Source organism: Corella eumyota, chromosome 6 (assembly GCF_963082875.1).
Source record: "Corella eumyota chromosome 6, kaCorEumy4.1, whole genome shotgun sequence".
NCBI classification, from domain to species: Eukaryota; Metazoa; Chordata; class Ascidiacea; order Phlebobranchia; family Corellidae; genus Corella; species Corella eumyota.
Genome location: NC_137495.1, coordinates 10,574,547 through 10,598,112, shown reverse-complemented (window position 1 = coordinate 10,598,112; position 23,566 = coordinate 10,574,547). Strand labels below are relative to the sequence as shown.

Here is a 23,566-nt window from a genome sequence, read left to right as displayed (position 1 = left end):
TAATATGATGTCGTTATGTTGGATTGCAAAATTATGGATGCAAGCAACAAAAATGGCAAAAGAATTTTGCAATTTAGTACGAAGTGGGATTTGGAGGGAGCGAAATCTTTGTTTCATCACACCTAAACATCGCTCAATCACGCTTCGATGTGAAAGCGGTTGTATTTTTGCTTAGCTGCTGTGATTGGGTTAGCAAGTGGAGTTAAAAGATATTTTCGGCATGAATATCTCCCATCTCGAAGTAAAATTCCTTCCATCATGTTGGTATCAAACATTACAGAAAGTTTGCTATTATCAAAAATTCTGCTATCATGGGTTGATCCAGGCCAATTTGCTACAATGTTAGGTATTAATAGTTCAGCATCACACATATACTGAACATTAACAGAAAAATAACTTTTTGTATTTCGAAAGAGTTTAGCTTGGTCCCCACCAGGTGAAACTATGGGAATGTGTGTGCAGTCAATCGCACCAACAATACCAGTAATTGAGTGAAACTTCAGTTAAGTTTAAAGGAAACTTTATAAAATATTTATGTTTTGCAGCTATGATTTTGATTATTCTGTAAATTATTCTGCAGGCAGTGGACTAGTGGTATTCAAGAAGATCCCCACCACTTCTTTGAAAATGCCCGGTTGCATAAAAGCGGAAGGGTTATTAAAAGTTGTATAATAGGGGGAACTGCGTGTGCTCTGACTTGCACCATCGAAAAAATGATAGAAAAAAGATTATGTACTACTACTTTTAAAAATCGATATCTTGCTTTAAATTGAGTTTCATCTAAAACAGTGAATGGATTATTTTTAATTGGAATTGGACACATTATCGAAATCATTGGTTGTCTCCGTGCTTCTTTACAAGGCAGTTGATCAAGAAAAAGAATAACTTCCATTTTTTTTTAAATTACTTAAATTTTACCAAAGGATTCTATTTATATTTCACTAAATTACAAAAATGTTAAACTATTAATTTTGAAAGCAAAAAAAAAACTGTTTTAAAGCTGACCTTATTTAAGCCTAAAAAGCGCATTTGTCGGCCTAACGTTTTGTAACCGCCGTCTGCCAATCCGCAGGCAACATAAGCTTAACGCATAAAACTACTTGTCTTTTTGTTTTTTATTATTCTTTCGTTAACTAATTAACATTTTTGTAACTTTTAAAACTAAGTTAACCGAAAAAAAAAAATAACAATTACACTTATAAACGACGTCCGACTTTCTGACGCGCAAATCTAAACTGACTTTTCTAAAAAAAGTTGTGACTTAACTCGTGATTTAACCTCAGATTAGCTTAACTCTACTTTCTGCATAACAAAAAAATTTAACTCGCGATTTTAATTCAGGTTAACGTTAACTCGACTTCCTGCATTAGACCCTAAATTATACTTTGCGGCAGAGATAATGCTGCGGGCATCCACTTTTTGGGCGCGCCTTCTCATTTTCGCCCCATTTTCTATTCGGACACAACCTTTAATTGTTTTTTTGTTGCTGTTGTTTTTAGCATTTTTTGGCGGGTGTTGTGCTTCTGCTTAAATTGTATTTAATTTAAAGTAAATAAATTAACAAAAAATATTGTACATAGGTTAAATACTAACATTGTTAATAAAACTTACAAGCAATATTACATCTCAGTAAATGTAATAATAATTTAATTGTTTTGAGTTGTTATCATTTGGGGTAACTGCAGTTATTTGGGTAACTGCAGATTCTATCATAGCCTTTATTGCTAAAGTCTATGCTAAACCTGACTATTTGATTATTGAATTGTTTGAAGTTTAAGACTCGGTTTAACTCCATTTACACCTATGCTTTCTGGTTAATTTAACTTGATAATAACAAACTATAAACTGATAAATTGCAAGTTATATTGTGGATACAAATAATACAAAACAAGTACTTGATTACACTGAATTACTTGATTACACTGAAATACTAAATAAAAACTAACATTACATTTTTATATTGATGACGCGTCTGGCCATGTTTCAGTTAAAAGAAATTTATCTGGTTACTGTAAAAGATAAAAATTAAAGTTTTATGGTCTTGATAAGGTTTGTAAAAAAAACTGTATATAAAGGAATTATAAGCTTAAATTTTGAAAAAAAATACATTTACTGATTGTATATTTACCATATCCATATTTTGAAGCTATTTACCGTAAATTTTACCATGTTGAATTTGGCCCAGGTGTGAGCATTGTTATTGGTTGTTTGTGTTAAATGTGTGTGTTTGAAAATATAAAAGAATACAATTTGAATATTAAAAGAGATGTTGATCGGCACAAAGCCGTTGTTGCTAAGGCTGGAAATATGAAGATAATATTAAAGCGATTGAGACAAAAGGCGTTTTTTTTCATGCAAGAAAAATGTCTTCTGAAAAGAAAAACAAAGGTTTTAATCGTTGTAGCGTCGTGTTATTAAAACAACTCTTTCGCTAGTTGGCGGCTCTTCAATCACTGGTTGTGATGTGGACGTTACGATTTGTAACCAAAAAAATGTCGTGTTGTGGATAACGACTCTTCCTCTAGTTTGCGGCTCTTCAATCACTAGTTGTGATGTGGACATTACAATTTGTAACCAAAAAATAAAGAAGTATTGGGCCTGTTTGCGCTCCTGAAGAACTACACAGCCGTGCGTAAGATTAGGTTAATACGATTTCGCGATATAAATATTTAAAGTCGTGCCGTTTTGAAACAAGAGCTGCAATTGATTGTTTAAGTTGTAATTGTTTTTGACCCTTGACTAATAAATGAACTTTGCTAAGTCCACGTACTATATGACCTTGGATAAACTAACTCCAATGACAGATTAAGTTCAAATGCGAACATGTTTTGAATCGAAAACAAAGTCTTTGTTCCCACAAAGTACTGGCTCAGCAGGAGTTAGAGAGTTCATACCATAATATTGCATAAAGTTGCATAAAGTTCTGACTCATGATTATGAGGTGTAATTGAATGAAATTTGTTTTCGTCCAAAACAATTTTTCCGGACCCTCGACAATCATCTAAATTCCCTTATGTGCATTTTAACGATATGGCAATACAACCAGTCCCACGTCCTTGCTTAGAATTTGAAATATATATAAGAATATCCTCTGTAGCATAAAGTATGGCCCATGCATGGCTAATACTCGAACGTGTGATGGTCGAATTATACCCGAACCGCCGAGTATGGGTTATCCATGGCTAATACTCGAACGTGCAATGGTTGCACTATACCTGAACTGCCGAGTATGGCCCATGTCTGGCTTATAGCAGGTAATGCGATGGTCGGGAACCCGACCAAATGCCACACTAGAGCCTGGCATAGATAAATACAAATGCCTAGCATGGGCCGGGCTAATGCCAACTCAAAATGTTTGACTGGGAGAGAAAGCATGCTATTAGTAACATGTTTACCAATGACTTGGAATCTAACGATAAAAAAATACTCTTTTTGTGGAGTAAACAAAAAAATATTTTCGATCCTCAATCAAAACCTAATTTATTTTAAACAGATGCTGCAGTGAACACGAATTTTGCTCGCGCGATTTCGTGTCAACTTTGCCACTAAACTTTATCCCCAAAAATTATACATTTTTATCACTAATTACTGTAGGGACTGAGGTCAAGAAAAATCTAATCATAAAAAGTATCGACTCCTAAGGGTGCTCTTATCCAAATAATATGGCAATAACGTATAAAGTAAAAGTCTCTAATGTCTAAAATAGGGTTTAAGACCCGTTAGAAATGGTCAAAAATATCAAACCGAATCTACAGACAACGTCTATTTATTAATCAAGCACGTTCATCACATAATTATCCCGAAAGTTACATTACACATATACACAACGGTATTACACGTACACACTACAAAAATCTGGTTTCTAGGTTACATACATAGCGATAAACATAATTACGAGTACATTACACACAAAAAAAACGTCTTTCGTATATCGACTACATCCTTTATAATGGTATTTAACTGTTAACTAATTCTAAATTAAAACTTGGCAAAGTAAAAATAGGTGTGTGTTTTAGGAACCAAAAAAATATACTAACTGTCAGAAAATAAAATCGCGCAGGAAAAAAACAAAAACGGACAACTGTCAATCCACATTTTTACATCAAAAGGGTTACACTATTAACCATTTTTCTATGAAATTTATAGAATAATACAGTACGACTGAACAGGAAATTAGGCACAGCTTTCACTGGCTCTACATAACAAATAGCGACAATGTTTTACAAGGGCACGCTAAAAATTTACAATTGGACCATGTTCAATATAATAACGAATAAATTTAGAGCGTCTAACTGCCTTATGGGCGTTAGACTTGTCCTTGAATAAAGGGGTTAATTTGTTTGTCCCCTTTATAACCTGTATATATTTAAATATACATAAATAAAGTCTCTATGAGTTTTTTTCATATCAATAAGTCTTTTGTACGGTGTTTAAACCGCACGGGATGGTAGCGAGTTTGCACTGTTTCGGTTCGCCGAACGAAAGTTATTATTGCGCCTGTGAAAATGGGATTCTTACGTATTTCTTTTGTTTTTTAAATCAATATCAGTTGATTCTGGTTAACAATGTTCTGTTTTTGGTACCCCAGTGGCCAACGCTGTATTTTATTGTCCAAGGCCACCAACAGGTCATACGGTTTTCTCGTCGTTCGGTGTGAACAGGCATCAAGCCTGGTTTAAGGCTAGGAAAGCCTTGGCATTGGAATTGATGGAGATGCTAAGCGCTTTTCCTCAATCAAAACCTAATTTATTTTAAACAGATGCTGCAGTGAACACGAATTTCGCTCGCGCGATTTCGTGTCAACTTCGCCACTAAACTGTATCCCCAAAAATTATACATTTTTATCACTAATTACCAAGTAATATGTGTTTTTTTATTAAAGTTTAAAGGTTGTTATTATTTTATTAAATCTTGGTCAATTGTATATCATGGTATTGATAACTCAAAAATAAATTAAAATTTTAATTTTTATCACTAATTACCATGAAATAGGTATTTTTTTATTAAAATTCAAAGGTTGTTTTTATTTTTTTTAAATCTTGGTCAATTGTATATTATGATATCAGTTAAATAAAAACAAGTTAAACATTTTTTTGTATGTTTATCATATTTAATAGCTTGTTTATTTAATAAAATTTAGGGATTGTTATTAAAGCGCAAAATAAATAATTTTTTTAAATTTTTTAGTCTAATAATTAAAAAAAGGTATACGTAATATTTGTATTATTAGTTTAGGTAATATTTTTTCATTTGAGTTTATTATTTCTCCAAGAAATCAGCACATATTTCGTCACAAATAATTCTCTTTTGATTATGCAACGCGTTGAACTCGTTTCAAACTCGCTACTAATGTAGCCTATATCTTGCATAAAATAAAAATGTTCTGTTTGTTATTTTGTTTAGGCGACTTCCTTCTAAAAAAAATTTCATATTCAATAAAAAGCAGTATAGTACATAATACTTTTCTTTCATTTATGGTTAGCAAACTGGATTAAAGTTTAGTTGACCATTTACTAATAACCATTTTTCAGATATAAAAAGCAGTAAAAATATTTTAAATTAATTAAAACATAAAATTAGCATCATGTTTATTTGAGACATTAATGTAATTAGATAGTTTAAAAAAAAATAAAATTACATATCAACAAAAAATCAATATATAAAACGAACTAATGAAAAAAATTAAAACTTTGATCACCTTTTTCTTTAATTCTTCAGCATTTCTTAAAAGCAACATTACAAATAATTAGTTATATATAATAAGTAAACGAAACAAACTATGAAGGGATATTGAACTATTTACCTCTCCTTCTCCCTTCTTTCCTCCCTCTCTACTCTCCTCCTCTTTGACTCCACTTTTCTTTTTTAATAAATATTTTTATCAAATTATTTTTAATAATCTGGTGATAAATTATTTTTAATAATCTGGTCCTAAATTCTCATTTAATGATATAATGCTAAACTATAAATTCTAAAAAAATAAGGCTAAACTTCCAACCCGATAAAAAAACTAGACTTTCTAATTGTAAACTTGTTAATTTAGGTCTAAGTTACCTCTCCTCCTCACTTTCTTCTTTTTTTTCATGTTTTCTTTTCTAAATTGTTTATTTAATTGTTACATTAATGAAATATTTAAATATAATATTTGCAGTTACCCTAATTTTTTTATCTTCTCTTCCCTTTTTTTCCACCCACCCGACCTTTTCCTCTTTTTCCCCAGCCCTTATCCTTCCATTCTCCCTCCTCTTCTCGCCAAACCCGTTTTCCCTTCCTCCATCACCTTGCCCACTAAAATTTTTGTAATTTGATTAAAAAAAATGTGTAATATAAATAAATGGATTACTATTCCTTTTTTTAATAAGGTATTTTAACAAGCTAAATAAAATATTAAAATTTGTTTCTTACCTCCATTCCCCTCCCCCATATTGGTTGAATGTACAGTTCATTTTTTTTTAAATTAAATATTTTTAACCTAAAAATCTTTTTAATCTTTTCAACCTAAAAATAAATTCCAGTTAATTTATTTTAAATTATTCTAATTGCTTTTATATATATATGCACATAAATTGTTAAATATATCCAATTTGCATTTATAACCTGTATATATTTAAATATACATAAATACAGTCTCTATGAGTTTTTTCATATTCATATGTTTTTTGTACGGTGGTTAAACCGCACGGGATGGTAGCGAGTTTGCACTGTTTTGGTTCGCCGAACGAAAGTTATTATTGCCCCCGTGAAAAGGGGTTTCTCACGTATTTCTTTTGTTTGTTGAATCAATATCAGTTGATTCTGGTTGATATTGTTCTGTTTTTAATACCCCAGTGGCCAACGCTGTATTTTATTGTTCAAGGCCAACAGGTCATACGGTTTTCTCGTCGTTCGGTGTGAACCGGCATCAAGTCTGGTTTGAGGCTAGGAAAGCCTTGGCATTGTAAGTGATGGAGATGATAAGCGCTTTTCTACACAGGCAAGGCTTCTTAAGGAAAATGTAAAAGCATTTCACACACCATGTGTGTGCCACAATTATAATCTTTAACTAGAAGATGTGACAAAAAGTTGTACCGAAGCAATTTCGTTTTTTGGGATACTACAAAGAATTTGTTTTTCTCTGCTTCCACAAAACACTGGAGCGGCAATACGAAACTTAAAACGTCACTTGAAAACGTAAGAAACGTCACTTTGCGTAGCTCAAAATCTTTTCTTTTGCACTCCCTCATTTTTAACGAACTAGGTGGTTTTGTAAAACCGATTTAGTTAACGAGCGAGATAGCTCGCTAAATTTTGACGCATTAGCGAAATCGTTAAATTTAACTTAACAAGTTTCACAATGCCGTCCTTGGTCTGTCTTTAGAACCCATGTTACAGGTTTGTTGGTTAAACCATTCAGTGGAACCCTATGGGAGTGTAGGATAGACAGTGTATAGGTTGTAAGATATCAAGCTGGTGAAGTCTATGATGCACTGGCTAAAATTACATAAATCGCCAACAAATAAAGGTAATAAAACCAAAAATAAGGAAACTCGTCTGCGTAAATTGGTAGCTGCTAATTTTGAACAAACATGTATTAATTAATTCACCTTTTTATTATTTTGTGAAAAAAAAACACAACTTTTTTTCTAATTTTCATTGTGATTGCGCAAGGTCTTCTTATGTTAATAAAATGTTTTGCTGAATTTGCACTTTGTCTTTCGTGTCTTGGAAAGACTAAGACCCTCTTTGCTTTTTAAGATAGATTTTTTTCGGGGATTTGTACTTCCGAAATGAAATAACAGGAGAAGTGGAAGATTGATTTTGTTCTAAGATTAAACTTAGTTTTTTCTAATCTATTGTTCTTTAAACAACACTTGGTGCAGGGTTTACCGCACTAAATTTATAAACACTTTAATCATCGTCGATAACAAATGATGGGGTTGCTTGTTGATAATATCACTGTAACATAAATATATAAATTTTACTAAAAATGTTAAAAGAAAGAGCTTAAGGCTCGAAATTTATCCACAATCTGAATAGTTTTATCAAATGTCCACATTGAAAATTGTAAACACACACACTGTAAGTGCTTTACTCAACTGTATAAAGTATCCTTCCTTGCAGCCCCAGGAATTTTATCAACAACTTCTTTGCCTATTATTGCGACAACCCTGTAATTCATTTTAGAAGATTCAGATGCTCTTTTAGGGCCACCTCCGAAAGATTTACAGAATTTACCTGTACATTTATAACAATTTCAATACGTATTTAAACAATATTAAAAATTAAGAAGTAAAAAAAATACTTGTAGTTCAACTTTTTGTATATCACCTTGTCAGCAATTGTTATTTATGCATCTTTTCGCCTCTGCAATGTGACTGTTAGAAAAAATGATCCTTCAATCATGCCACTATTCTTTTCGGTACCTTTTAACAACTCGTATAATTCTTCTATTAACCAAAGTGGTTATCTTTTAGCTTTAATATACTATATTTGTATAACTTTTTTTTTATTTTCATATTAACATATCGATTGTTTAATTAAATAAACATTAAGCCGGTTTTAACGATACTAATATATCTCCTACATGGTCTAGGGGTTAGGATTCTTGGCTCTCACCCAGGCGGCCCGGGTTCGATTCCCGGTGTAGAAATACTTTGCTCAATTTTGCCTGGCGTTTTGACAATATGATGCATAAATCGTTTAATTACCTTAAACTGATAACAAATTGAAATAAATTTGGGATTTTGAAAAAAGGTTTAAGTATTAAGATATTTTATTTTGTTAAATACATTTACTTATAACGATATAACTAATACATTGACTTTCTTCAAAAGCGGTATGGCTTAGTGGTAAAGCGCATAATAAACAGGAGATCTTGGGTTCGATCCCCGCCTGTTTTTTTTCACGGCTTAACCATAAGAGCTACCATAGCCGCCTCTTAGTTTATTTTAATTATATTTTGACACAATCGGTTATTACTTACTTTCGTTACAGTATACTTATTTTAACTGATCATGAAATTAAGGTACTGTATAACGATATTTAGTAAACAAAGATACTTACTATCATGCGGCTCGTTGGTCTATCCTAGATCTGGTAGTATGGTTTTTTCTTTGTTACAAAGGGTACCATGTTTAATTTATAAACTAAACATTGTAAGTTTTTAATTTTAAATTGGTTATGGTAAATCGTTATATTTGGTTTATAGCTTTTTTATATATTTTTGCGGGCTTGCAAGCTACATCCTGTTTATATAATAAATTAAACCAATATTATTTTTAACAACCATAATGACGTTTTTTAAATTTAAACTGAAAAAATACAGGTAACAAATGTGATTTTTTTATATTTATTTGAGGTAAGTTAATTTAAAATATACTATGATACCTAGCATGACAGATCAAATAAAAACGTTTTCGGTACGTAATTTTTTTTTAAATTTTAATAAGCAAAACACTCTGACAATTAAATATACAAAAAATATGAATATTAAAATTCAGATAAAGAATTTATGTATTTAAAATTTCTATCCATACGTTTGACTATTTGTCGAAAAAGATGTCGTAAGTACGTTGCGGTTAAATTAAAAATTTTCTTTGGCAATTTAACTTACAAAATCTAAATACATATCTAGAAAGAGTACGCTATTTAGGCATACGGCACACTTTGTAATGCAACAGGCCATTGAAAAGTATGAACATGACAATCTAAGCATAAAAAGTTTTAAAAATCGTATAAAAGGCTTTGGCCTCGTCCGAGATTTAAATCCGGGACCTCTCGCACCCAAAGCGAGAATCATACCCCTAGACCAACGAGCCGCTTGTTTTAAAATATTAAATTCAACCTATTGCAAGTGAATTGTTGCACTTGGTTGGTCGACTTGGGTGTGTGAAGTTTTGGCCTTATTTGGGGCCGACCAAGTTTTTAGTTGTTTTTATTTACGTTTTTTTCATAATACTTCTTACAAAATTAAAAAACATGTGTTATTTAGTATATAAATATTAAGCCGGTTATAACGATCGAATTAAATCTTCTTTATAGTCTAGGGGTCAGGATTCTCGACTTTCATCCAAGCGGCCCGGGTTCGATTTCCGGTGAAGGATTTTATTTCAATTTCGAGGTGCGTTCTGATAATACGATGCATAAAGAATTAGAATTGTTTCTGCATAACGATTAAAGTTAATGTAATTCCGTATTAATCGCGCGAATATTTTATCCCATATTAATGTTAAACGCACTTTTTGCAATAAAAGAAATAAATAGTTTTAAATGAAAATTTGGTTTCGGACATTTTACCCAAAATAAAGTCAATATCCAAGATGTCTATCTAATTTTAAACAATTGCAAACCTAAAATTTTAAATTAAATATGGTTTCATTGAATACGTGTTTATACCAGCAGCGTGGTGTAGTTGTAAGAACACTTGCTAGGCTACCACTAGGTCGTGGGTTCAATCCCCACTGCTTTCATACTGCAGCGCCCTTGTGTAAAGCGCTATAAAGGGTACGAACTCCTGCCGAGATAGCAATAATGAGCAGCATAATTACCCGGCAATTATAATTAATAATATTCCAATCTGCTAAAGGCAATTCGAGACTGGGTCGGAGTTGCTCATGTTACTTTTAGTTTAGGTCGCGCATTTGATCTTTCCACATCGAGGATAAAGATATATATACAAAAAACGAAATGCTGTTTTATATTTAAACAGTAAAAAATATATATTATAATATTTTTAACATAAAAAAACGCAATTTACCATAAAGTTGATTAAAAGTTGTCCTTCATTAAAGAAATTGTATACAAGTAAGGTAACAGCCAATAAAAATATAATTACAAAGTGTGCGCACTATTCTTAACAGAACTTATTTTAAAGACAGTATCAAACATCAGTGGTAAAGTTTATGCGTGTCACGCTGGGAGCTTGGTTTGGTTCTTGGCTTGTGCAAATACTTTCATATTAACATATCGATTGTTTAATTAAATAAATATTAAGCCGGTTTCCACGATAGTAATATATCTCCTACATGGTCTAGGGGTTAGGATTCCGGCCTCTCACCCAGGCGGCCCGGGATCGATTCCCGGTGTAGGAATACTTTGCTTAATTTTGACTAGCGTTTTGACAATATGATGCATTTTTCGTTTTAAGTACCTTAAAATGATAACAAATTGAAATTAATTTGGAAATTTTTTAAAAGGGTTTATTAATAAAATAATTTATTTTGCTTAATACATTTACTTATAACGACATAACTAATATATTGACTTTTTTCAAAGGCGGTATGGCTTAATGGTAAAGCGCCTAGTAAACAGGAAATCCTGGGTTCGTCCCAGAGTAGCGCACATCTTGTTTATAAAATAAATTAAACCGATGATATTCCTAACAACCATAATGACGTTTTTTAAATTTAAACTGCAAAATTACAGGTAACAAATGTGATTTTTAATCTTTATTTGAGGTAAGTAAATTTAAAATATACTATGATACCTAGCATGACAGATAAAATGAAAACGTTTACGGTACGTAATTTTTTCAATTTTAATAAGCAAAACACACTGACAATTAAATTTACAAAAAATATGAATATTAAAAAATTTATAGATTTAAGATTTCTGTAAATATGTTACACTATATGAAAAGATGTCGTAAGTATGTTGCGGTTAAAATTAAAAATTTTCTTCGGCAATTTGACTTACAAAATCTAACAACATATTTAGATAGAGTACCCTGTTTATGCTTACAGCACACTTTGTAATGCAGCAGGTCATTGGAAAGTATGAACATGACAATCTAAGCATAAATAGTTTTAAAAAACTGATAAAAGGCTTTGGGCTCGTCCGGGATTTAAACCCGGTCCTCTCGCACCCAAAGCGACAATCATAACCCCAGACCAACGAACCACTTGATTTAAAATATTAAATTCAACCTATTGCAAGTGAATTGTTGCACTTGGTTGGTCGACTTGGGTGTGAGAAGGGTCGGTCTTATTTAGGGCAGATCAAGTTTTAAGTTGTTTTTATATACGTTTTTTTCCATAATATTTCTTACAAAATTAAAAAACATGTAATTTTTAGTATATAAATATTAAGCCGGTTTCAACGATCGAATTGCATCTCCTTCATGGTATAGGGGTTAGGTTTCCTGGCTTTTATCCAAGCGGCCCGGGTTCGATTCCCAGTGTAAGATTTTTTTTTCAATTTCGAGGTGCGTTTTGATAATATGATGCATTAAGAATTAGAATTGTTTCTGCATAACGATTAAAGTTAATGTTAATTCCGTATTGATCGCGTGATTAGTTTATTCCATATTAATGTTAATCGCACTTTTTGCAATTAAAGAAAAATACTTTTAAAAGGTAATTTGGTTTCGTACATTATACCAAAAATAAAGTCAATATTCAAAATGTCTATCTAATTTAAAACAATTGCAAACCTAAAATTAAATATGGTTTTATTAAATACGTGTTTATACCAGCAGCGTGGTGTAGTGGTAAGAACACTTGCTACACGGCCACTAGGTCGTGGGTTCAATCCCCACTGCTCTCATACTGCAGCGCCCTCGAGTTAAGCGCTATAAAGGGTATAAAATCCTGCCGGGATAGCAATAATGAGCAGCATAATTACACGGCAATTATAACTAATAATATTCCAATCTGCTAAAGGCAATTCGAGACTGGGTCGGAGTTGCTCATGTTACTTTAAGTTTAGGTCGCGCATTTGATCTTTCCACATCGAGGATAAAGATATATATACAAAAAAACGAAATGCTGTTTTATATTTAAACAGTAAAAAATATATATTATAGTATTTTTAACATAAAAAAACGCAATTTACCATAAAGTTGATTAAAAGTAGTCCTTTATTAAAGAAATTGTATACAAGTAAGGTAACAGCCAATAAAAATATAATTACGGGCACTATTCTTAACAAAACTTATATTAAAGACAGAAAGTTTATGCGTGTCACACTGGGAGCTTGGTTCTTGGCTTATGCAAATATTTTCATATTAACATATCGATTGTTTTTTTAAATAAACATTAAGCCGGTTTCGACGATAGTAATATATCTCCTACATGGTCTAGGGGTTAGGATTCCTGGTTCTCACCCAGGCGGCCCGGGTTCGATTCTCGGTATAGGAATACTTTGCTTAATTTTGACTAGCGTTTTGACAATATGATGCATATATCGTTTAAGCACCTTAAAATGATTACAAATTGAAACTAGATTTATTTGATAAATAAAATATGGTTCGAAATCGTTTGATTCTTTTTTATAAATATAATTTATTTAGTAGGTTTATTAATTAAATTATAAATTTAAATATAAACTTTTTTATATTTAAACCTAATTTTAACAAACGAACACGCATTCATTGATATTGTAATAGAAAAGTAAACTAAATTTAAAAGCAAAATACCGATCTTAATTTTTTAGTAATCAAACGAGTATTAAAATATAATAATAACAAAACAATAAAAAAAAAATTTTTACACATTTTTGACTTATAATTATTAATAATTTTACACATTTTTGACTTTTACTTTAATAGACAGCGATAAGGACGATTTTTGACGGCGATCAGAACGCTATTAAATTATTCAAGCGTTAAACTCACACTGATTCGTTATTTTATAAAAAAACTAAAATAATGATTAAACGATATTTAGCTAGAGTTAAATCTTCATTTTAAATAGCAACATACAAAATAATAATACCAACAACATATTAAAATTTCAGAAAATTTAATCTTTAAATTTTAATAATAAAATATTTTAATTAGTAATTAGTGACATTTAAATGTCGTAAATAGGAGGTTTGCGATTCGTTGAGATAATAACAAACATTCTGAAAACTTAGAACTTTTACTTTTAAAGAACAAAAGTTATCGTCTTTCAAAATTTGGTCAAATAAGAATAAAAACAATAATAATAATAACTAGATTTATTTGATAAATAAAAAATGGTTCGAAATTATATGATTATTTTTAAAATTAATCTTTATTGTAAATAAATTTATAGACAAACATTACCTAATTAAAAATATTAACTAAACTAATTAATCAAATATTACATGTACTTTTTTTAATTATTACACTAACAAATTAAAAATTTTTCTTTGTTCTGCGCTTAAACAACAATCTTTAGTTTTTATGGAATTAACAAGCATTTAAATATGATAAACATACATAAGTTAGTTTTTTAACTCGTTTTTATGTAAATCATATCATAATATACGATTGACCAAGATTGAAAAAAATAATAACAATTTTTAAATTCTAATAAACAAACACTTATAGCTTGGTAATTAGTAATAAAAATTAAAATTTTAATTCAATTTTGAGTTACCAATATCATGATATACAATTAACCAAAATTTAAAAAATAAACAATAATCTTCAAATTTTAATAAACAAACACCTATTAATTAGTAATTAGTGATAAAAATTAAAATTTTAATTCATTTTTAAGTTACTAATATCATAATATACAATTGACCAAGATTTGAAAAATTAATAACAATCTTTAAATTTTAATAAACAAACACCTATTAATTAGTAATTAGTGGTAAAAATTAAAATTTCAATTCATTTTTAAGTTACTAATATTATGATATACAATTAACCAAGATTTAAAGAATTAATAACAATCTCTTTAAATTTTAATAAACAAACACCTATTAATTAGTGATTAGTGATAAAAATTAAAATTTTAATTCATTTTTGAGTTACTAATATCATAATATACAATTGACCAAGATTTGAAAAATTAATAACAATCTTTAAATTTTAATAAACAAACACCTATTAATTGGTAATTTGTGGTAAAAATTAAAATTTTAAATCATTTTTGAGTTACTAATATTATGATATACAATTGACCAAGATTTGAAGAATTAATAACAATCTTTAAATTTTAATAAATAAACAAGCAACTAGTAATTAGTAATATTTTAATTTTAAAAATAGGAGGATTGGAACACAATATTATTATAAACAACATACTAAAATTTTAGAACTTAATATATACAAGATCAAAAGTTATTCCATTTCAAAATTCGAAAAAGTAAAAATAAAAATAATAAAATTGACAATAACAATATGTTTCGAAATCTAAGATTTCGAACCATAATAACTAGATTTATTTGATAAATAAAATATGGTTCGAAATCGTTTGATTCTTTTTTATAAATATAATTTATTTAGTAGGTTTATTAATTAAATTATAAATTTAAATATGAACTATTTTATATTTAAACCTAATTTTAACAAACGAACACGCATTTATTGATATTGTAATAGAAAAGAAAATTATATTTAAACCTAATTTTAACAAACGAACACGCATTTATTGATATTGTAATAGAAAAGTAAACTAAATTTAAAAGCAAAATACCGATCTTAATTTTTTAGTAATCAAACGAGTATTAAAATATAATAATAACAAAACAATTAAAAAAAAATTTTACACAATTTTTACTTATACTTTAACATTTTACTTAAATTTTTAACCAATATTTTTTACTTTAATAGACAGCGAAAAGGACGATTTTTGACGGCGACCAGAACGCTTTTAAATTATTTAAGCGTTAAACTCACACTGATTCGTTATTTTATAAAAAAACTAAAATAATGATTAAACGATATTTAGCTAGAGTTAAATCTTCATTTTAAATAGCAACATACAAAATAATAATATCAACAACATATTAAAATTTCAGAAAATTTAATCTTTAAATTTTAATGATAAAATATATTAATTAGTAATTAGTGACATTTAAATGTCGTAATCAGGAGGTTTGAGATTCGTTGGGATAATAACAAACATACTAAAAACTTAGAACTTTTACTTTTAAAGAACAAAAGTTATCGTTTTTCAAAATTTGGTCAAATAAGAATAAAAACAATAATAATAATAACTAGATTTATTTGATAAATAAAAAATGGTTCGAAATTATATGATTATTTTTAAAATTAATCTTTATTGTAAATAAATTTATAGACAAACATTACCTAATTAAAAATATTAACTAAACTAATTAACCAAATATTACATGTACTTTTTTTAATTATTACACTAACAAATTAAAAATTTTTCTTTGTTCTGCGCTTAAACAACAATCTTTAGTTTTTATGGAATTAACAAGCATTTAAATATGATAAACATACATAAGTTAGTTTTTTAACTCGTTTTTATGTAAATCATATCATAATATACGATTGACCAAGATTGAAAAAAATAATAACAATTTTTAAATTCTAATAAACAAACACTTATAGCTTGGTAATTAGTAATAAAAATTAAAATTTTAATTCAATTTTGAGTTACCAATATCATGATATACAATTAACCAAAATTTAAAAAAATAAACAATAATCTTCAAATTTTAATAAACAAACACCTATTAATTAGTGATTAGTGATAAAAATTAAAATTTTAATTTATTTTTAAATTACTAATATCATAATATACAATTGACCAAGATTTGAAAAATTAATAACAATCTTTAAATTTTAATAAACAAACACCTATTAATTAGTAATTAGTGGTAAAAATTAAAATTTCAATTCATTTTTAAGTTACTAATATTATGATATACAATTAACCAAGATTTAAAGAATTAATAACAATCTCTTTAAATTTTAATAAACAAACACCTATTAATTAGTGATTAGTGATAAAAATTAAAATTTCAATTCATTTTTGAGTTACTAATATCATAATATACAATTGACCAAGATTTGAAAAATTAATAACAATCTTTAAATTTTAATAAACAAACACCTATTAATTAGTAATTTGTGGTAAAAATTAAAATTTTAAATCATTTTTGAGTTACTAATATTATGATATACAATTGACCAAGATTTGAAGAATTAATAACAATCTTTAAATTTTAATAAATAAACAAGCAACTAGTAATTAGTAATATTTTAATTTTAAAAATAGGAGGATTGGAACACAATATTATTATAAACAACATACTAAAATTTTAGAACTTAATATATACAAGATCAAAAGTTATTCCATTTCAAAATTCGAAAAAGTAAAAATAAAAATAATAAAATTGACAATAACAATATGTTTCGAAATCTAAGATTTTGAACCATAATAACTAGATTTATTTGATAAATAAAATATGGTTCGAAATCGTTTGATTCTTTTTTATAAATATAATTTATTTAGTAGGTTTATTAATTAAATTATAAATTTAAATATGAACTATTTTATATTTAAACCTAATTTTAACAAACGAACACGCATTTATTGATATTGTAATAGAAAAGAAAATTATATTTAAACCTAATTTTAACAAACGAACACGCATTTATTGATATTGTAATAGAAAAGTAAACTAAATTTAAAAGCAAAATACCGATCTTAATTTTTTAGTAATCAAACGAGTATTAAAATATAATAATAACAAAACAATTAAAAAAAAATTTTACACAATTTTTACTTATACTTTAACATTTTACTTAAATTTTTAACCAATATTTTTTACTTTAATAGACAGCGAAAAGGACGATTTTTGACGGCGACCAGAACGCTTTTAAATTATTTAAGCGTTAAACTCACACTGATTCGTTATTTTATAAAAAAACTAAAATAATGATTAAACGATATTTAGCTAGAGTTAAATCTTCATTTTAAATAGCAACAATAATAATATCAACAACATATTAAAATTTCAGAAAATTTAATCTTTAAATTTTAATGATAAAATATATTAATTAGTAATTAGTGACATTTAAATGTCGTAATCAGGAGGTTTGAGATTCGTTGGGATAATAACAAACATACTAAAAACTTAGAACTTTTACTTTTAAAGAACAAAAGTTATCGTTTTTCAAAATTTGGTCAAATAAAAATAAAAACAATAATAATAATAACTAGATTTATTTGATAAATAAAAAATGGTTCGAAATTATATGATTATTTTTAAAATTAATCTTTATTGTAAATAAATTTATAGACAAACATTACCTAATTAAAAATATTAACTAAACTAATTAACCAAATATTACATGTACTTTTTTTAATTATTACACTAACAAATTAAAAATTTTTCTTTGTTCTGCGCTTAAACAACAATCTTTAGTTTTTATGGAATTAACAAGCATTTAAATATGATAAACATACATAAGTTAGTTTTTTAACTCGTTTTTATGTAAATCATATCATAATATACGATTGACCAAGATTGAAAAAAATAATAACAATTTTTAAATTCTAATAAACAAACACTTATAGCTTGGTAATTAGTAATAAAAATTAAAATTTTAATTCAATTTTGAGTTACCAATATCATGATATACAATTAACCAAAATTTAAAAAAATAAACAATAATCTTCAAATTTTAATAAACAAACACCTATTAATTAGTGATTAGTGATAAAAATTAAAATTTTAATTTATTTTTAAATTACTAATATCATAATATACAATTGACCAAGATTTGAAAAATTAATAACAATCTTTAAATTTTAATAAACAAACACCTATTAATTAGTAATTAGTGGTAAAAATTAAAATTTCAATTCATTTTTAAGTTACTAATATTATGATATACAATTAACCAAGATTTAAAGAATTAATAACAATCTCTTTAAATTTTAATAAACAAACACCTATTAATTAGTGATTAGTGATAAAAATTAAAATTTCAATTCATTTTTGAGTTACTAATATCATAATATACAATTGACCAAGATTTGAAAAATTAATAACAATCTTTAAATTTTAATAAACAAACACCTATTAATTAGTAATTTGTGGTAAAAATTAAAATTTTAAATCATTTTTGAGTTACTAATATTATGATATACAATTGACCAAGATTTGAAGAATTAATAACAATCTTTAAATTTTAATAAATAAACAAGCAACTAGTAATTAGTAATATTTTAATTTTGAAAATAGGAGGATTGGAACACAATATTATTATAAACAACATACTAAAATTTTAGAACTTAATATATACAAGATCAAAAGTTATTCCATTTCAAAATTCGAAAAAGTAAAAATAAAAATAATAAAATTGACAATAACAATATGTTTCGAAATCTAAGATTTTGAACCATAATAACTAGATTTATTTGATAAATAAAATATGGTTCGAAATCGTTTGATTCTTTTTTATAAATATAATTTATTTAGTAGGTTTATTAATTAAATTATAAATTTAAATATGAACTATTTTATATTTAAACCTAATTTTAACAAACGAACACGCATTTATTGATATTGTAATAGAAAAGAAAATTATATTTAAACCTAATTTTAACAAACGAACACGCATTTATTGATATTGTAATAGAAAAGTAAACTAAATTTAAAAGCAAAATACCGATCTTAATTTTTTAGTAATCAAACGAGTATTAAAATATAATAATAACAAAACAATTAAAAAAAAATTTTACACAATTTTTACTTATACTTTAACATTTTACTTAAATTTTTAACCAATATTTTTTACTTTAATAGACAGCGAAAAGGACGATTTTTGACGGCGACCAGAACGCTTTTAAATTATTTAAGCGTTAAACTCACACTGATTCGTTATTTTATAAAAAAACTAAAATAATGATTAAACGATATTTAGCTAGAGTTAAATCTTCATTTTAAATAGCAACATACAAAATAATAATATCAACAACATATTAAAATTTCAGAAAATTTAATCTTTAAATTTTAATGATAAAATATATTAATTAGTAATTAGTGACATTTAAATGTCGTAATCAGGAGGTTTGAGATTCGTTGGGATAATAACAAACATACTAAAAACTTAGAACTTTTACTTTTAAAGAACAAAAGTTATCGTCTTTCAAAATTTGGTCAAATAAGAATAAAAACAATAATAATAATAACTAGATTTATTTGATAAATAAAAAATGGTTCGAAATTATATGATTATTTTTAAAATTAATCTTTATTGTAAATAAATTTATAAACAAACATTACCTAATTAAAAATATTAACTAAACTAATTAACCAAATATTACATGTACTTTTTTTAATTATTACACTAACAAATTAAAAATTTTTCTTTGTTCTGCGCTTAAACAACAATCTTTAGTTTTTATGGAATTAACAAGCATTTAAATATGATAAACATACATAAGTTAGTTTTTTAACTCGTTTTTATGTAAATCATATCATAATATACGATTGACCAAGATTGAAAAAAATAATAACAATTTTTAAATTCTAATAAACAAACACTTATAGCTTGGTAATTAGTAATAAAAATTAAAATTTTAATTCAATTTTGAGTTACCAATATCATGATATACAATTAACCAAAATTTAAAAAAATAAACAATAATCTTCAAATTTTAATAAACAAACACCTATTAATTAGTGATTAGTGATAAAAATTAAAATTTTAATTTATTTTTAAATTACTAATATCATAATATACAATTGACCAAGATTTGAAAAATTAATAACAATCTTTAAATTTTAATAAACAAACACCTATTAATTAGTAATTAGTGGTAAAAATTAAAATTTCAATTCATTTTTAAGTTACTAATATTATGATATACAATTAACCAAGATTTAAAGAATTAATAACAATCTCTTTAAATTTTAATAAACAAACACCTATTAATTAGTGATTAGTGATAAAAATTAAAATTTTAATTCATTTTTGAGTTACTAATATCATAATATACAATTGACCAAGATTTGAAAAATTAATAACAATCTTTAAATTTTAATAAACAAACACCTATTAATTAGTAATTTGTGGTAAAAATTAAAATTTTAAATCATTTTTGAGTTACTAATATTATGATATACAATTGACCAAGATTTGAAGAATTAATAACAATCTTTAAATTTTAATAAATAAACAAGCAACTAGTAATTAGTAATATTTTAATTTTGAAAATAGGAGGATTGGAACACAATATTATTATAAACAACATACTAAAATTTTAGAACTTAATATATACAAGATCAAAAGTTATTCCATTTCAAAATTCGAAAAAGTAAAAATAAAAATAATAAAATTGACAATAACAATATGTTTCGAAATCTAAGATTTCGAACCATAATAACTAGATTTATTTGATAAATAAAATATGGTTCGAAATCGTTTGATTCTTTTTTATAAATATAATTTATTTAGTAGGTTTATTAATTAAATTATAAATTTAAATATGAACTATTTTATATTTAAACCTAATTTTAACAAACGAACACGCATTTATTGATATTGTAATAGAAAAGAAAATTATATTTAAGCCTAATTTTAACAAACGAACACGCATTTATTGATATTGTAATAGAAAAGTAAACTAAATTTAAAAGCAAAATACCGATCTTAATTTTTTAGTAATCAAACGAGTATTAAAATATAATAATAACAAAACAATTAAAAAAAAATTTTACACAATTTTTACTTATACTTTAACATTTTACTTAAATTTTTAACCAATATTTTTTACTTTAATAGACAGCGAAAAGGACGATTTTTGACGGCGACCAGAACGCTTTTAAATTATTTAAGCGTTAAACTCACACTGATTCGTTATTTTATAAAAAAAACTAAAATAATGATTAAACGATATTTAGCTAGAGTTAAATCTTCATTTTAAATAGCAACATACAAAATAATAATACCAACAACATATTAAAATTTCAGAAAATTTAATCTTTAAATTTTAATGATAAAATATATTAATTAGTAATTAGTGACATTTAAATGTCGTAATCAGGAGGTTTGAGATTCGTTGGGATAATAACAAACATACTAAAAACTTAGAACTTTTACTTTTAAAGAACAAAAGTTATCGTCTTTCAAAATTTGGTCAAATAAGAACAAAAACAATAATAATTACATATCTTTGATTTTTAATAAACAAACAAGCATTTAAATATATTATACAAACAAAATTATTTTTTCAACCCAGTTTTATGTTGTTAATATCAGGATATACATTATACTAAATTTTAAATTCCAAAAATTAATTTTTGATTTTTAATAAATAAACAAGCATTTAAATAAAATAAACAACCAAAAATTATTTTTTAAACATGTATTTTAATTACAAATATTATAAAATACATTATATTAAATTTTAAATGCCTAATATCAAACTTTTATTTTTGATAAACAAACAAGAATTTAAATATAATAAACAAACAAAAATTAAATTTTTAATCCATTTTCGAGTTATTAATATTATGATGTATAACTGACCAAAATTTGAAAACTTAATAACGATCTCTAAATTTTAATAAACAAACACCAATTAATTATTAATTAATAATACTTAAATTATTAAAATAGAAGGATTGAAACACAATATGATAATAAACAACATATTAAAATTTTAAAAATTTAAACACACAAAATCAAAAGTTATTTGATTTCAAAATTCGGATTAGTAAGAATAAAAATAATAATAAATATACGGACAATAACAATATGTTTCGAAATCTAAGATTTCGAACCATAATAATAATAAATATATGGACAATAACAATATGTTATTTCGAACCATAATAAATATAATGACAATAACAATATGTTTCGAAATCTAAGATTTCGAACCATAATAAATATAATGACAATAACAAGATGTTTCGAAATCTAAGATTTCGAACCATAATTAATTTGGAAAAAAAAATTAATTTTTTAAAAGGGTTTATTAATAAAATAATTTATTTTGCTTAATACATTTACTTATAAAGACATAACTAATATATTGACTTTTTTCGGCGGTATGGCTTAATGGTAAAGCGCCTAGTAAACAGGAGATCCTGGGTTCGTCCCAGAGTAGCGCACATCTTGTTTATAAAATAAATTAAACCGATGATACTCCTAACAACCATAATGACGTTTTTAAAATTTAAACTGCAAAATTACAGGTAACAAATGTGATTTTTAATCTTTATTTGAGGTAAGTAAATTTAAAATATACTATGATACCAAGCATGACAGATAAAATGAAAACGTTTTCCGTACGTGATTTTTTCAATTTTAATAAGCAAAACACACTGACAATTTAATTTACAAAAAATATGAATATTAAAAAATTAAATAAAAAATTTATAGATTTAAGATTTCTGTAAATATGTTACACTATTTGTCGAAAAAGATGTCGTAAGTATGTTGCGGTTAAAATTAAAAATTTTCTTCGGCAATTTGACTTACAAAATCTAACAACATATTTAGAAAGAGTACGCTATTTATGCTTACAGCTATTTATGCTTTTATCCAAGCGGCCAGGGTTCGATTCCCGGTGTAGGATTTTTTTTTTCAATTTCGAGGTGCGTTCTGATAATATGATGTGTAGAGGTTATTTAATTCGGGCTATTGTTTGTGAGTTTACTTTAAGTTTGTTGGTTAAATCTTGCATTATAATAGATAGTAAACTTAGCGTTTTGCCTGAGTTATAAAAATACGACGCAAGTAATTTAATTGTTTCTAATATTATATTTAACGTACTACGAAAGATATAACACGGGCATTTACTTAATAGCTACATAACAAACTGCGTTGAAAGGCTAATTCATTAGACTACATTTTACTAAAGTTAAGTTACAATATTACAACTGACATTATAACGACAAC

At 26.3% G+C, this 23,566-nt stretch overlaps 2 non-coding genes across 2 annotated transcripts; both read left to right on the top strand.

Annotated features, from left to right (window-relative positions):
- Window positions 1-8,557: 8,557 nt before the first annotated feature.
- Trnae-cuc (transfer RNA glutamic acid (anticodon CUC)) lies at window positions 8,558-8,629 on the top strand. Its single transcript has one exon. It is a non-coding gene; the product is annotated as a tRNA-Glu (tRNA).
- A 4,414-nt stretch (window positions 8,630-13,043) lies between these two features.
- Trnae-cuc (transfer RNA glutamic acid (anticodon CUC)) lies at window positions 13,044-13,115 on the top strand. The gene has a single exon. It is a non-coding gene; the product is annotated as a tRNA-Glu (tRNA).
- Window positions 13,116-23,566: the final 10,451 nt, after the last annotated feature.